Below are 15,147 nucleotides of genomic sequence, written 5' to 3' on the forward strand. Positions count from 1 at the left end.
CTTTGTCTGAGTAATCATTAGAGAGAATCAGAATGCCTAAGATGCAATACATTTTTGGTTTGTTTGTTAAAACAAAATTATGTCATGTAACTACGTCTCTCTCTTTTTTTTTAAGATTTTATTCATCCATTTGACACAGAGAGAGAGAGAGAGAGCACAAGCAGGGGGAGCGGCAGGCAGAGTGAGAGGGAGAAGCAGGCTCCTCACTGAGCAAGGAGCCTGAGGCGGGATTTGATCCCAGGCCCCTGGGATCATGACCTGAGCTGAAGGCAGACCACCTGGCCAGAGCCACTCAGGAGCCCCAAGATAGTATTTTGAAAAGGAGATTCATCCACACAGAATAGGAGACATAGTTATATGTGGTCAGATTCCATTCACCTTACACAGGAAAACAAAAAAAAGTGGTTTATTTCTTTCTCACTAGTTAGTTTATTGTAAAATAATCCTCTGTAAAGATTCCAAAATTAAGGTTAAAACAAAATTATACAAGTTGTAGTTTTACATCACTAGTTCATTTTCTCCAAATGTTAGTCAGGTGAGGCTAGAGTTTCTCGTTCACACAGAGAAAAAGTTCAGTACTCTACCTTCCTGTGTGAGGCCCCAAAGGTTTTTAGAGAATATATGTGGTCCCACAGTCAGCAGATTAAAAGAGTAAGTCACCTACCTAAATTCACAAGGCAGAGGCCACCCCACAAATCGCTAAGAGGTGATCAGAAAAACAATTCTTTGTGTGGATGCACAAGTATTTGAAGCAGGAGGAGAGTGGGAGTGGGTCACCGAAGGTGTCCGAAGATGAGGGCAAATTTTAGCAGCATCTAACTTCTCTCACTGAACTTATATTCATTGAAACCAAATATTTTATCCCTTGTATCTGTCCAAATAGGAGGGGTAAACTCCAAATGGACCATGGAAGCTATATTTTTTCATCCTTGGTAGACACTGAAGCATGTTTAAGGAAATAATATAAAATGCAAAGCACAAAATCTTAGGTGGACACTGACCTATTGAATCTGTGTTTGGAATAAATCTAGTTCTTTGGTTTCCCTGCACTGTGCCTCTCTGTGTTTTTAAAGTTACTCAGAAAAGTTACTAAAATTATCATGTTAAAGCATTGTGACCCAGTTAACATGACTATTTGCCTTTTCTCATAACAAAGTATTAAGAGAAATAAATAACCTAAGGGTTAGGAGAATTATTTTATTAGGGACTAAAAGCTGGTCAAACTAATGAAACATTAAAATTCCAGAAATCTATGCTATCTGGAGCAAAGCAGGGAAGCCATTTGCTTTGGCAAAGTGATAATTATAGAAGTTCATTAGGAAGATTTCCTCTGGTTCCTACACATCAGGCATTGTGTCATTCCAAACCCCAAATCCACCAGGTGATCAGCGACTTTCACACAGAAATCGAGAGTGCACAATACTCCTCCCAAAGTTGCTTAATGAAACAAAACCCAAGCAAAAGTGAAATTCAAGAAACTCCATCATGATTTACAAGGCAGGGATGGAACTTCACAATGGGAGACCAAATTTGTCAGGGCCCCACACCTGTTCTTGCACATTGACCCGAATCACCTAGGCTACCTCTCTGTGCTGCAGGGCTCAGAACCTGCGCCATCCTGACAACTCGGGAAAGGTGTCTGTCTAAGCACAGCTAAAGTGGCGAAAGAAGAGGATGCTTAGGATATTGTTCTGAAGCTTTCAAAAAATCTCTTGAAGATTAGATAGAAAATACAAAAATTAGGGAAAGATGAATGAAGGAATAAAAACACAAAAGTAAATGTTGATATGCATTCATGTATGTTTTCTTGGCCAATAAATGCTCTCATCCATTTTTAAAGCATCTAAATTGTTGATTCTCTTACATTCAAAGGACGAATAAAGAAAAATTTCACAAATAAGCTAGTATATAAATGTGATGTCAAGGAGTATATGTATTTTTCTTCATATATTTACTTTGCTTATCGGATTTAGAAAATAAGAGAGTCCTCTGGGCTATTGAAGGTACTATATTTCAAACCCTATTCAATTGAATTTTTACTGGTTTTCTTGAACTCATTGGATAGTACCAATTTCAGAGGATAATAAAGGACCAAGTCTTGATGAACTGGTCAAACCCCAGCCTCAATATTAGAAGCAGAATTTATTAGAAAAATAAATTTTAAGTACAGGAAGTGTGGTAAACTCTTTGTGTGTATATCTTAGTACTGACTGGTATGTAAAGCATAGGTTTCTAATATATAAAAATACCCAATTTTCAGAATCCAAATGAGGACCTACAATGTTATTGTGAGCATTAAAATTTTCAGTCGCTAGTTCATCAACTGAAAACTGAAGTTTTATCTTTAAAACTTAACTAAATGTGTCAGGACCATGTTTCACTATTTCCTGGCCACATGGTCGTTAACTTTGACTTTCAAGATAATAGAGGATGGTCTAACTAGATCCCCGTGTAGAAGAAAAATATCTGAGGGAATAGTCAACCTTATATTTAATTTGACTAATCTGAGCAGTACAAATGAGGACTAAAAAACCAATCAGCAGAGGGGCACCTGGGTGGCTCAGTCAGTTAAGCGGCTGCCTTTGGCTCAGGGTCCTGGGATCGAACCTCCTGTCAGGTTCCTTGCTCAGCGGGGAGACTGCTTCTTCCTCTCCCTTTGCTGCTCCCCCCTGCTTGTGCTCTTTCTCTCTCTCTGTCAAATAAATAAAACCTTTTTTTAAAAAAAAGTCAATCAGTGGCATAAAAGAGTCACAAAATGATCATCCACTAGTCTCTACAGTAGTCATACTCTTCTTAGGTCAAAGTACGGTTTTTATTGTCAGTTTTCAGAAAGAAATGTAAAGAGAGCAGAGATAGTTAAGAGCTACTTTTTTTTTTTTTAAACTGAAGGATTAAATGAGTGAAATAAGAAAAGATGAAAGCAATGGGGTTTCTAGAGAACGGTATTTCAACAAAATTTACCTGCTTACTCTCTTCAGGCTGACTTTTGGTAATGCCGTATGGTAATTCTCTGTGCACACAGAGGATAACATCAAATAAAATTGATTCTAACAAAGGTTAAAAAGTTAGGTTTGGAAAGAAGGAAGAATTTCTTAACCAGTCAGAATACTAGAAAGATTGATAAACAAAGTTGCAAAGTCTCTGTCCAGGAGGTCTTTGAAAAGCAAGTACATGACTCTATTCTGGAATATTTAACTTTTATCTCTTAATAATTAGAAGTTAGATGAATTCCATAGTTCTTAAGGTTTATAGTCCAGTACTTATAAGTATTTATTTACCTGACTAATTATATTTACCAACACCCCTATCACTCCCACAGAAGCAAAATAAAATCAAACATATTTCCTAAAGCATAGACTTCTGAAGGAGCCTATCCTCTCCCTAATAGCTATAGGTGTTTCCCAAGTAAAATAATACAACCTGTAAAACCCAATCTCCAGTATGATTAGCCACCTATGAGTTTAGACTTAGGTCACTTTTTAATCTTCCTTCTAGTAAGCATGTCTATAAGGTAAATGGACTACATGAGGCTAGTTGCTAATTCTCAAATGCATTCTGCTTCTCTTGACACCATGGTTCCCATTTATCTCATCTCTGCTGCTGAAAGCATTGTCTTTCCAGATACAAGATAGTATATGCCATGTCCTGCTCTGGACTTGAAACATATAAACTAACCTCCCTAGACCATAATCTACCTGAAGACATAGGCCAGGATGCTGTCTCCCCTACAGTGCTTCCATGGTACGTATGCCGTCATGGCCCTCACTCAAGTACTTTACTTAAAGTATGCTGGACCAATAGCTGAAGGCTTGTGTCAGACTCAAACCAGCTAGGTGTATCTCTGCCACACACAAATCCCCAGCTCTGACTATTTACAAACCCACACTTCAGCTAATTTCTTGTCCTGGGTTTGGATTTGGGCTTTTTCTCTTACACCAGACTCAATTCTTGGGGTCCTAAGGGTTCTCAGAGCAATAGGTGGTTTTCTTTTCTTTCTTTTTTTTTTTTTAAGATTTTATTTATTTTAGAGACAGGTGGAGGAGGAGCAGAGGGAGAGGGCCAAGCAGACTCCATGCTGAGCACAGAGCCTGACGCATGGCCAGATCCCATGCCCCCGAGATCATGACCTGAGCCGAAATCAAGAGTCAGACAATTAACCGACTGAGCCACCAGGTGTCCCTTTGGGCAATAGGTGGTTTTCTTCCCAAACACAGTCATTATGCAGATCAGCCTCTCTGATCAGAGCCCCTCCACATGGGGCCTCAGTTCTGCGGTGGCAATCAAGATGCAATGCTGCCATTTCCACACACAAGATATGGCCTCATAACATTTCTTTGGGAAATATATTTATCGAGCACCTACCCTGTGTCAAACACTGTGCCATGAGGATAATTTAGCGAACAAATTGTCATTTACATTTTACTTAGGATGGAGATGGACAATAAACCAAAATAAATAAATTATAAAGGAAGGGTGAAAATCACAAGTGCTAAGCAGGAAAAATAAAGGCACGGAAGGAATACAGGTATGACTGGGAAGTGGCCAGAGGCAGGAAAAAATTTTCAATTTAAACAGGATGGTTAGGAAAGGTGATATTTGAATGAAGACTTTCAGAAACGATTCCTTTGACATGAGATTCCTTTTGAAATGACAGCAGATTCCTCCTCCCTTGTGGGATCTTCTGCACCTTTCCCAGCACTGTTTGCTGGATGGTATTGATCTGGCCTCTGTCTCCTATGAAAGCGTAGTGCCCAAAGCAGTGTAAGGCTCTGTCTGCAGGTTATTCTCAAGTTCTGAAATACAGAGAGAAAAGAGTGAAACAGGAGAGTCATTTTTTGGTGCACTGACAGAAAACACAGTCATGTTCATTACTTAGAACTCTCCTCAGGGATTAAGCATGATTAAATAGCCCCGGTTTTCCTAAAAATGACAAGGTTTCACCACCAAATACACACGCCCGATGCTTGGCATCCCATTTTTGTAGGGTTTCACAAGCATCTTTAGCAAAGCTAACAATGTAGGCCCAGATTTCTTTCTCCCTGGAGACACTACACATTTCTCCAACTTGCTGTGTTCACATTGATTTCAAAAGGAGCTTTGCACTCACAAGAAAAACACGGAGGGCTTAGTGTGTGACCCATGGTTTTTACAGCCACAGTGTTAAAAAAAAAGGAAGAAACTCAAAGCATTTTCACATTTTCACATTGACAGGAGTTGGCTGTTTTGACAAGGGAAAGTCATGGCATAGGATTTTTTAGATAAATTAACAGAATGAAAGTGCTAAATTAAAATTGCAACATTGATTTCCTTTTTAGCTCAGCTGTGCATTATATAAAAGGGTCAGAGGAAGGATTTATTATGGGCGATGAGTCTCTGTCGTCCACTAAGAGAGACCAGTGTATAAAATAAAGTTGTCCGTTTCAGACACCCTTTGTCTCCAAGGAAAGCTGTCTAGGAGGCCCACGGGTGGCAGAGGCACTGAAAGGAAATGGAAATTGATAATCGGTCCTGTTAGGCTGATTCTCTGCATGTTCAATTCATATCCTTTTGAAAAGAAGAGATTAAGATTGAGGAATACACATTTCGAAGAAAATAGAAACAAAGGTTCTGCAAGGCTATTTCAGTTGGTGTCAAATGTGAGAACAAGGCGACACAAACTTATATGAAGAAAGGGCATTAACAAAATCCCCAGACAAAGAAGAAGCTAATAGCAAATATATGCAGCCGCCTTTGTGGATGCTCACAGGAGAAGTGGTACAACTTGATTTACAAAGGACCTGGATAATTATTTGTTACTTGGAGCCAACCCTGCTTCTCCCTCTGCAGAGGGCAGGCACTGACCATCTGCGTGTCTTAGTTTTGCTTTTGTGTGGCTGAGAATTAGCCACATTTTTGTGTCTGGTAAGCTTTGCATGAAGAGATGTTTGAAGCACTGGCTTTGTTTTGTTTTAAATCTTTAAACTGTTCCCTCAGCTTCAGTCAGAGGATTATTGCACATCTAACCACAAATAAATTGAAATATCAGCTGTAGAGAGTGCATGTTGCTCACTGATGGAATAATGGACGGCAGGTGGTAGAGGGTTTTGTTTTCAGAAAAGAACAGGAGGCTAGAAGTGACAAGAGTGATTCTGAGAGAGGGCTGAAACTGTCAGGATGGAGTCATGGGGGTCAGTAGTTCCTGAGCTGACCTTTTTAAACAAACCCTGAGACGACCTTTTACTGCGTCCTCACAGCGGTAGAGCATTCATACCAGAAAGGTTGCCCCTCCCTCTAGATATTGAGAGTTTGAACAAAAAGCATATTTTCTATGATAGAGCCCATGTTCAACGCTTCACTCACAGGGTAGCCTGACACTCCCTCTCCTGTCACCCTGTGACACAGCGATCCTACCTGCTCACCTGCTCCAGCACACGCACGAGCACTTGAGCTATCCCTTAACACCTTTCTGCCGCTTCTGATATCATCTTCTTGTCAGATCATGGAAATCGAGGGACTCGGCAGCAGCGCGGGACACTCCGTGTGCTAATTTCCATGTCATTGCCTTGAATGGTGTTCTAGCGCTGAGGTGTCACACAGAACTCTTACCTGACTTTTGGGGACACGCTGAAGGGCTGAGTTGTGTTGTCAGTGGCATACAATGCACTTCCTGATGTTTGTGAGCCAGAGTTATAGAAGGCACAGGGTAGGGCTTTCTTCTCAAATACTGTTCTCTCTCGCCTCTGTTATGTCACCAGAAATTGCAAAAAATAATGCACCTAGTGTGCTTCCTAGTGTGCTGAAGGCTTTTTGTTCAAAATTGCCAGGCTTTGAAGGCGAGAACTGTTTGTCTCCAAAGCCTGTGAAAAACAATGAGGGTTTTTTTGCCTTCATCACTAAATAATATTCTGTTATTCATCCTCCCATTAAAAATGTTTTACGTGTTGATAGAGTCTGTCTTCCCTCCTGAGATGTGCATTATGGGAGCTGTGCTTCTTGCTCAGGTCAACATGCAGATATGGTGTTCATCCTCGGATCTGGGATTCCAAAGCCAGGCACCTAAATTTAGAAACTTCTTTTCCATTTGCAACTAGTCCAGTCATTTTCTCACTAAATTTCAATCTTCACGTGACCTCGTCTAAACCACTGAAACATAAATCATTAAAAACAAACAAGCTTTTTAAAAGTTTTGAAACAAATTCAAGTGACTATAAAACTTAAAGTTAGATTTTTTTCAGTTTGGTTCTATGTATTTCTCTCACCTTTTGAGTAAATAATGAAAGGAAAATGTGAAATATCCCTTGGAAAAGACCTAATTTTTTAATCTGGCAGAAAAAATAACGTAAACAAAGACCTAGAACCTTAATCTTCTGATTTTCTCTTTCCAGACATAGTACTCTTTTCTTTTCTTTCTTTTTTTCTCTTTTCTTTTCTTTTCTTTTCTTTTCTCTTCTCTTCTCTTCTCTTTTTTCTTTTCTTTATTGAGACTCTTTTCAATGGACATAGCTATTTCCTGGTACTCAAGCAAACAGAGAAACTTAATAATGTAGCTCATTATTGCTGGACCTAATTTTTGATGTCTTCCCCCTCTCTGCCCCTTTGCAGAAGCCAAGAAGTACAGAATCTATTGTATAATCATCTATTGTTTTCTACACATGTATATTTAAGTTCTCTATGCTGGGAAGCCAAAGTTCTGGCTTGAAAAAAAATGTTAAAAAGAAAAAGAAATGGAAAAAGCATCCAGGCAGAAGGTTAAGGGCAGGGGGAAATAGAAAGAAAAAGAAGAAGGCATTTTCACAATAGAACCTGAATGTTATAAAGAAAGCTCAGGATGCCCAGAGAAAGGAAGGTCAGCCTGGACTGGGAGGAGATGCAGCAGATCTACCAGGAACATCTCCTTTTCTTGGGTGCCAGCAAGGTCTTTTAGGAATAACCAAAAAGAAAACTAAAAAGGAAGAATTAAAACTTTTAAAAAAGTGACATTTGAAAAGAAAAGACCAATGAATGGATAAAATTATCATTAGAGCTCAAAAAAGGAGAAGAATATATTCTGTAGAAGAATGGAAACAGAACTGTAACCTCAGATACAATCAGGGGCACCTGGGTGGCTCAGTCCGTTAAGCGTCTGCCTTTGGCTCAGGTCATGATCCTGGGGTCCTGGGATTGAGCTCCAGGTTGGGCTTCCTGCTCAGCAGGGAGTCTGTTTCTCCCTCTGCCCCTCCCCACCACTTGTGCTCTCTCTCTCTCACTCAAATAAATAAATAAGTCTTTGGGAAAAAAAAGAAACTATATAACCAATAGTCATCCATAGAATTGGAAAGCAAATTTTTAAATTTACCATTCAGAAGGTCTCAGGAGCAAGTAGTTTTGCAGCTGAATGGCTTATAGTTTTGGTAGAGTTTCTATGTTATTTAAATAATTCCAGCTTTTAAAAAGATATAGAACATGTTCCCTCCACATCAAAAACTAATGATGTACTGTATGGTGACTAACATAACATAATAAAAAAATAAATAAAAATAAAAAGATATAGAAATCCCCTAATAAATTTATGAATCTTGATCAACTTTACTACTAAAAACCAAATAATAGTAGAGTAAAAAAATATAGACTATTTTCCACTTATGAGTAAAGACACAAAATTGTAAACCAAGTAATATTAAAAATTAAATCTTTGATGTTATAATGAAACTAAAAACTCCACGTAATAGATCCATATAATGGATTAGGTTTGTCTTCTGATCTTCTCTTTATTAACTTGATAGAATGTGGATAAACCCCAGTATGTACTAGGTTGAATCAGCATATGAGAAAGATGGTAACAGTCCTTGACCTAGCTTCCTCTAGGCATCCTCTGCAATTATACAGCAATAATAAAGCTTTCACCTATGATTCAGAAGTAATCTTTTAGTGAAGATTGTTTAGGAAAAAAAGGCTTTGTTCATCCATACATTCATATACACAGTACTTGAAAGCATCAAATAAATGAGTAACTCTTGACAATGATAAGGCATTCAATCAATAAAGGTTTTATTTGGGAAACCTGTAGTGTTAGCACATTCAGCCTGTCATAATGCTTTTTATCCTGGGGGGACTTGAAGTTCTTATTCAAGAGTCTGCTAAGGTAGATATTAGAAGACACTAACCAAAATCAGTAATTCATCTACACTACAAAACGTTGCAGCAAAGAGATTATGTACAAAAATGAATTCTGTGAGAAAAGCTACCCATTTCTCTCATTTCACACTGGCTATATATATCCAGGCCTCCTAAAATGGTGTCTTAGTAAGGCACACCATAGCCGCCCTTTAGAAGGTATCCAAGATCCACTGAGTTTGGGTCTCCTCATTGAATAGTGAGTCAGCTAGAGAGATCAATGCCTAAAAAATTCTTGGTGCTCAGTAAACATTGGTTTAACTTAATTGAATCACTCAGACAGAAGATTATCCAGACTTCCAAATCACTTTACTTCTCTCCATAAACAAACATATGTACAACTGAAGCCACTGATTTAAAAATCATTAGATAGTGCTGAACTCTGTCTACTCTATTAGCTTAGGTGAATGTACCTTACCTTTAGGACTATATTCAGAAAAATGTTTAAGCCTCAAGGTCAGGGCACCTGAGCGGCGCAGCCAGTTAAGTGTCTGACTCTTGATTTTGGCTCAGGTCATGATCTCAGGGTCGTGAGGTCAAGCCCCATGTCGGCCTGCACGCGTGGACAATAATCTTGAGGGTGAAGCCAGCTTAAGATTCTCTCCCTCCCTCTTCCTTTGCCCCTCCCTCTCCCCCTCAAATAAATAAATACATAAATACATAAATACATAAATAAATTTTAAGCCTCAATGTCCCTAGTAATGTAGAGTACAGAATTCGATAACCACCCTAAAGACATGCTGACAGAAGTAACGCTTTTCCTAAAGAGAGGCTTCCAGAACTGTGTGTTAGAGCTTAAACATCCACGGACAACATGGATACCAGTCCTTGCTCACACAGTTTTGCCCTTCAGACAGTCCTTCGTCATTGGTCAGCTTTGACTAGACCCTAGCCTGCAGGAATGCGCACGGGACACCAGATTCGCCAGCACTCTAAGTTGCTTACTGTTTTCTCTTCTTTAATGAAAGGTTGTACTGAACCAGGCTTTACCTATGACAGGCCAGTGATATGAAATTCTATGGTGCTGTTTTTCAGACTTCTTCTGAGTCGGCATCTTCTCTGGCTTCATCATGTACAGAAAGATTCCATGGAGAAAGGCTAATCGCATAGGGGTCTTTTATTTCAGGTTGGTCAAACAAACAAGCGATGCACACTTCAACACTGTCAACCACTTTATTTTAAAAAGCTGGACATCTTTTTCATATGGTATTGCAGCCTCTGGGTTCAGGGGGCCTGTCTATCAATCTTGTAGAAAACTTTCCTTACATACATTCACACTTGCCACATATGACTATGGTTCTGCTTCCAGTTTGCAGATGCTCTCTTCACATCCAGTTTGTTTGAGGTGGGATCAACTAGCAGGTGAAAGATGGCCATATCAAACACCCAGCATGGCCATTCACCATCTGGATAGTTATTGGGGATGTAAACTTAAATACACCATCTTGATGAAGTCCGTGCTGTCTGAATATGACTCCAAACCGCATTAATGCAGAGCAATAAGGTGACTCCATATAGATACCTAGTAACTTCTGCTTTACAACCAAGGTAAACTCTGCAAGAAAAGTGTATGCCAGGTAGAAAGTTCATACGAAGCGTATGTGCCACGTGCTGACCGTGTTGCTGGGGCAGGAGATGTCGGCTTAGTTATAAGCAAAGCATTCTGGGGAAGAGAAGACAGCTGTTTCTTTGGAGGAGCCTGTGGAGGACAAGTTGTCACATCCCCTGTTAATGTCCTCTCTTCACCATCAGATCATTTTAATACAGAGCTTGTAGTCTTGCTCATAACGGGTTCATAACGTGGCCTCCAAACAAAGCCATTTAGTGATCTGTGTCGTCAGACTCTTCTGTCTTCAGAATTCACTTTACTGCTCCCCAGCCTTTGTTCCCTCCCTGCTAAAGAGGGGCTAATGACTCTGGCCTTGAAAGACTGTCAGGAGGAGGAGGTGGGATAATGCAAATCACTCACATCAGTTTTTAAATGCTCATGAAGTAGGTATTACCTTTGCAGGTCTTAAAAGCTTATGAAATCGCAGCTTTCATTCTCTCTCACCACCTGTTGTTTACAGATCTTCTAACTCCCTTCCTGACAACTTATTTTTCCAATGTCAGCATATTTGCCATGACCACCTCAAATCTATATATAGTCTTTGTTTCATATTTTTACAAATTGATTTCATTATTCTAGTGCAGCTTCTCCCATACTCACTGACTTCTACTTAAAAAGACTGGCCTACAAAAGGCATCACCAGCCCATCAAAAATGTTCTTATTTAATCCACAAATGGACCAGTCGGAACTTAGTGTGAGGGGTCACACTTAGGTCTATAGCTCTTCTCGGCTCTGTTCATTGTGTCTGGAAGTGCAGATGGTACTTGCCACCAAATATCTTTCTTGAGATGCAGTATTTTTAGGCTCAGGCATATTCAGAAAACTACAGTTGTTTGGGTAGATCAGCTCTGGAGGGGCAAAGTTTTATTCTGTGTATTTGTGTATAAATATTTTCATATGTTCATCTATCTAAATGTATATCTTCTTTGGGAAATATAAATGAAAAATAACTCAATCTCAAAAAAGCTAGCACTAGAGTTTTAATTCTTGGAAAGTTCACTTTACGGTTTAATTCTTTGAGGTACATTAATTTACCAACACTCCATATAGAATGGAAATTTAGTCGTGACTTCAGAAATAAAAATCTGTAACCTCAAATATATAGAATGGTAAAGTGACTGAACATTTCTGATTTGATATGTACTTAACCATATTTTAGAATAAGACCTGAGGTCTGCTTAATGTATTTCTGTCTATGTAGCCATTACACGTGCATTCTCCCACAGCTTAGATTTGTTTGATAGCTACCATTCTAAATTAGGATTTGAAACTCCTATTAAAAAACAACAATAAAGGGCGCCTGGGTGGCTCAATCAGTTAAGCATCTGACTCATTATTTCGGTTCATGTGGTGATCTCAGAGTCTTGAGATCCAGCTGGGCAAGAGGCTCCGTGCTTGGCACACAGAATCTGCTTGAGATTTGCTCTGCCTCTACCCCTGCCTGCGAGTGCTCTCCCTCTCTCTCTCTCTAAAATAAATAAATAAATAATTTTTAAAAATCTTATAAAACAACAACAAGGTAATGATTTCGGCCATAATAAGAATTATAATTTTATTCTGATGAAGTTTTTGTAATACTTCCCATTAGTGTGACTTTTAAGACAATATTTATTTTAGGGATGCCTGGGTGGCTTAGTCGGTTAAGTGTCCAATTCTTGATTTCAGCTCAGGTCATGATCTCATGGGTCCTGGGATCAAGCCCCATGTCAGGCTCCACACTCAGCGGGGAGTCTGCTTGAAAGATTCTCTCCCTCTGCCCTCCCCCCCACTCTCTCCCTCTCAAATAAATCATTTTTTTAAAGACAGTATTTGTTTTAGTAACATTTTTCTGATTATACAAGTAAATGTGCTTACTGTAGAAAATGAGTAAAATACAAAAGTATAAAAAAAAATCATCTCTAGGGACTCCTGGGTGGCTCAGTTGGTTAAGCGTCTTCCTTCTGCTCAGGTCATGATCCTGGGGTCCTGGGATTAAGCCCCATGTCAGACTCCCTGCTTGGCGGGGAGTCTGCTTCTCCCTCTCCCTCTGCATGCCCCCCCCACTTGTTCTTTCCCTCTTTCTCTCTTTCTCTCAAATAAATAAATAAAATCTTTAAAAAAAACATCTCTAATCTCACTACTCAGAGATCCCAATTGTGTATGCAGGAATGTATATATACATATAAAAACAGTAACTTATAATACTGCATATACTGCTCTAATTCTACTTTGTATTTCTCTGCCTAAAAATACATTATGTAAGAATTTTATATACTTCTTATAAAACTCCTAAATATTATTTTCTTTTTAATGGCCATCTAGGATTTTAAGAAATTAATGCCAATTTAGCCAATCTGCTATTTTGAAAATTTTAAATAATAAAATCAAAATCCATTTTGATGAAAAACCAGAGAACTTAACTGCAGCCAATTCTGGTCCTTAAGGACTTTTCTCTCAAACACGGAATGCAAGACTATAACGAAAGAAGTCAGTTCAGGGGAGGACCCCAAGGCCAGTACCCAGCCTTAATTCTGTGTGTTTACACAAAACACGGATGAAGGCAAGTAGGGAGTGAGGCTCCCCAGATTGTCATATGTGTAATAGAATCCAGACCATTGTATAACCAGTAATGGCTTCTTTAGCCATAACTCAAAGACATCCCATTTATACTACGGTCTTTTTTTTAATAATGAATAGATTGCATTTAAATTATAAACTTAGAAAGGAGAAGTAAAAGGATTACTGAGTGTGAGAGATGAATGAAGAAAAGCAGTAAAGCTTATGCGATCAGAAGGGTAAGTCTCCCGGTTCATCTGACATAAGAGATGGATTATAATGTCTCCGAAGTGGGGGACAGTTTACTTAGGAATTTGGCAGTAATTTGCATTTAAGGAATCCATTAGTGCCATCCTATACGCAATTCCATCATTGGATGACTAACAGGAATATAGGGTATTTGCTTATGACTTTATAGATTCTAATAAAATATGACATCTTTTTTAATCATTCTTATTCAGGGAAAACCTACTTTCCTAGGACTTGGCTGATGTAACCCACATCAACCATTAAATGACATACTGATGCTGTATCTTTTGACATTATCTGTGTATCTTTCTCTCTGTGGCTCATTCTGTCCTAGAAAAAGTACCTCTAAGGAGCAGGGCTTGAATTAACCCCTGGATGATGATGAACAGAAATTTTTCCTAGAAATAACTAAGTCTGTCAACTGTTCAGGTATTTAGCTCATGGAAAGACCTTCATACAAGAATTCAAGGGGTAAATCGTGCTCTTAAAAAACAGTCAGACATTATCATTTTCTTTGAAGGAACAATGTTATTTGTGATATTTTCTCCTAGAAATCACCTTAGAAGACATAAATACAAATACATATTTTACATATTCTTCAGTTTAAAAAATTGGCATTATCTCTCTATAGAGGACATATGGGGGGAATGGAGTTCAGGAAACAACGGACACCTATCTCGGAAGCATTCGGATCTAGACTCAGTCCAAATCAGAAACATCCAGTAACTACCCCTCCCTGCCTTTTTCCTTCATATACTCACATTGTTTTCTGGGATGAAGCTGGAAGTAGAACAGTGTTTATTCCCTGCTTTTGTCTGATGATAATTTTGTTGTTGTTGTTTTATCCTTCTAAAATTTGGACTTTTATTTACAAATAGGATTTTAGGAATGTTGATGTAATTTTCAAACAGCATTGCTCTCGGAATAATGAGATAGCATATTATGGCTACTGACAGTGATGAGAAAGAAACTTAGAAATGAACCAGTCAGTATTTGAGGAACATAATGCATTTCATTCATTCTAAGACATGAATTTTTGACAAGGTATCTTACAATTAATTTCTCTTTAAACTACTAGACTGAATGTTTAAAAGTTTAGTACTATTTTGAAAAATTTATTTTGCTTATAATTTTCCTCTTACTATATGCATAAAAGCAATGTATAATAACATCTTAAATGTGATGAAATATAAGGTTGTGTTTTCAGTCTGTAGTAGATAAAGATAAAATTATTCACTGTTTGGGGAGTACTTATAACTGGCATTCTAATGGATCAACATAGACCCTCTCCCAAACTCCACTAGACAGAGAAAAACAAATTGTCTTGGAAAGTTATTTCACAAAAAAAAAATTCAAAATCTCATCCTCATTCTGTTCAGAAAGTCACTTTCTGAAATCTAACTAATGGGGCATTGGGCCAGAGTGGATTAATGAATTCCATAGATAATCCCTCAAAACTCAATTTATTCATTGAATTCACTTCTTTCTCTACTAAATATATTCCCACAGCTTGATGGGTAACCAGATTAATTAATTTGTTACATATCCTTACTCTTCCTTTCTGATAGTCAACAATGAATAAAATCCAAAGTCAGAAAGAAGAAGCAGCACAAAGATAATC

At 38.4% G+C, this 15,147-nt stretch overlaps 1 protein-coding gene and 1 pseudogene across 2 annotated transcripts in view; one reads left to right on the forward strand and one right to left on the reverse strand.

Annotated features, from left to right (window-relative positions):
* Positions 1-15,147, forward strand: part of DPYD (dihydropyrimidine dehydrogenase) — a 794,533-nt gene that overhangs the window by 738,775 nt on the left and 40,611 nt on the right. The window lies entirely within an intron of this gene.
* Positions 10,021-10,918, reverse strand: LOC114208077 (AKT-interacting protein pseudogene; annotated as a pseudogene).

The sequence above is a fragment of the Eumetopias jubatus genome, unplaced genomic scaffold (genome assembly GCF_037043125.1).
Source record: "Eumetopias jubatus isolate StellerSeaLion01/CBP00866 unplaced genomic scaffold, mEumJub1_p1.0 scaffold_4, whole genome shotgun sequence".
Lineage (NCBI taxonomy): Eukaryota > Metazoa > Chordata > Mammalia > Carnivora > Otariidae > Eumetopias > Eumetopias jubatus.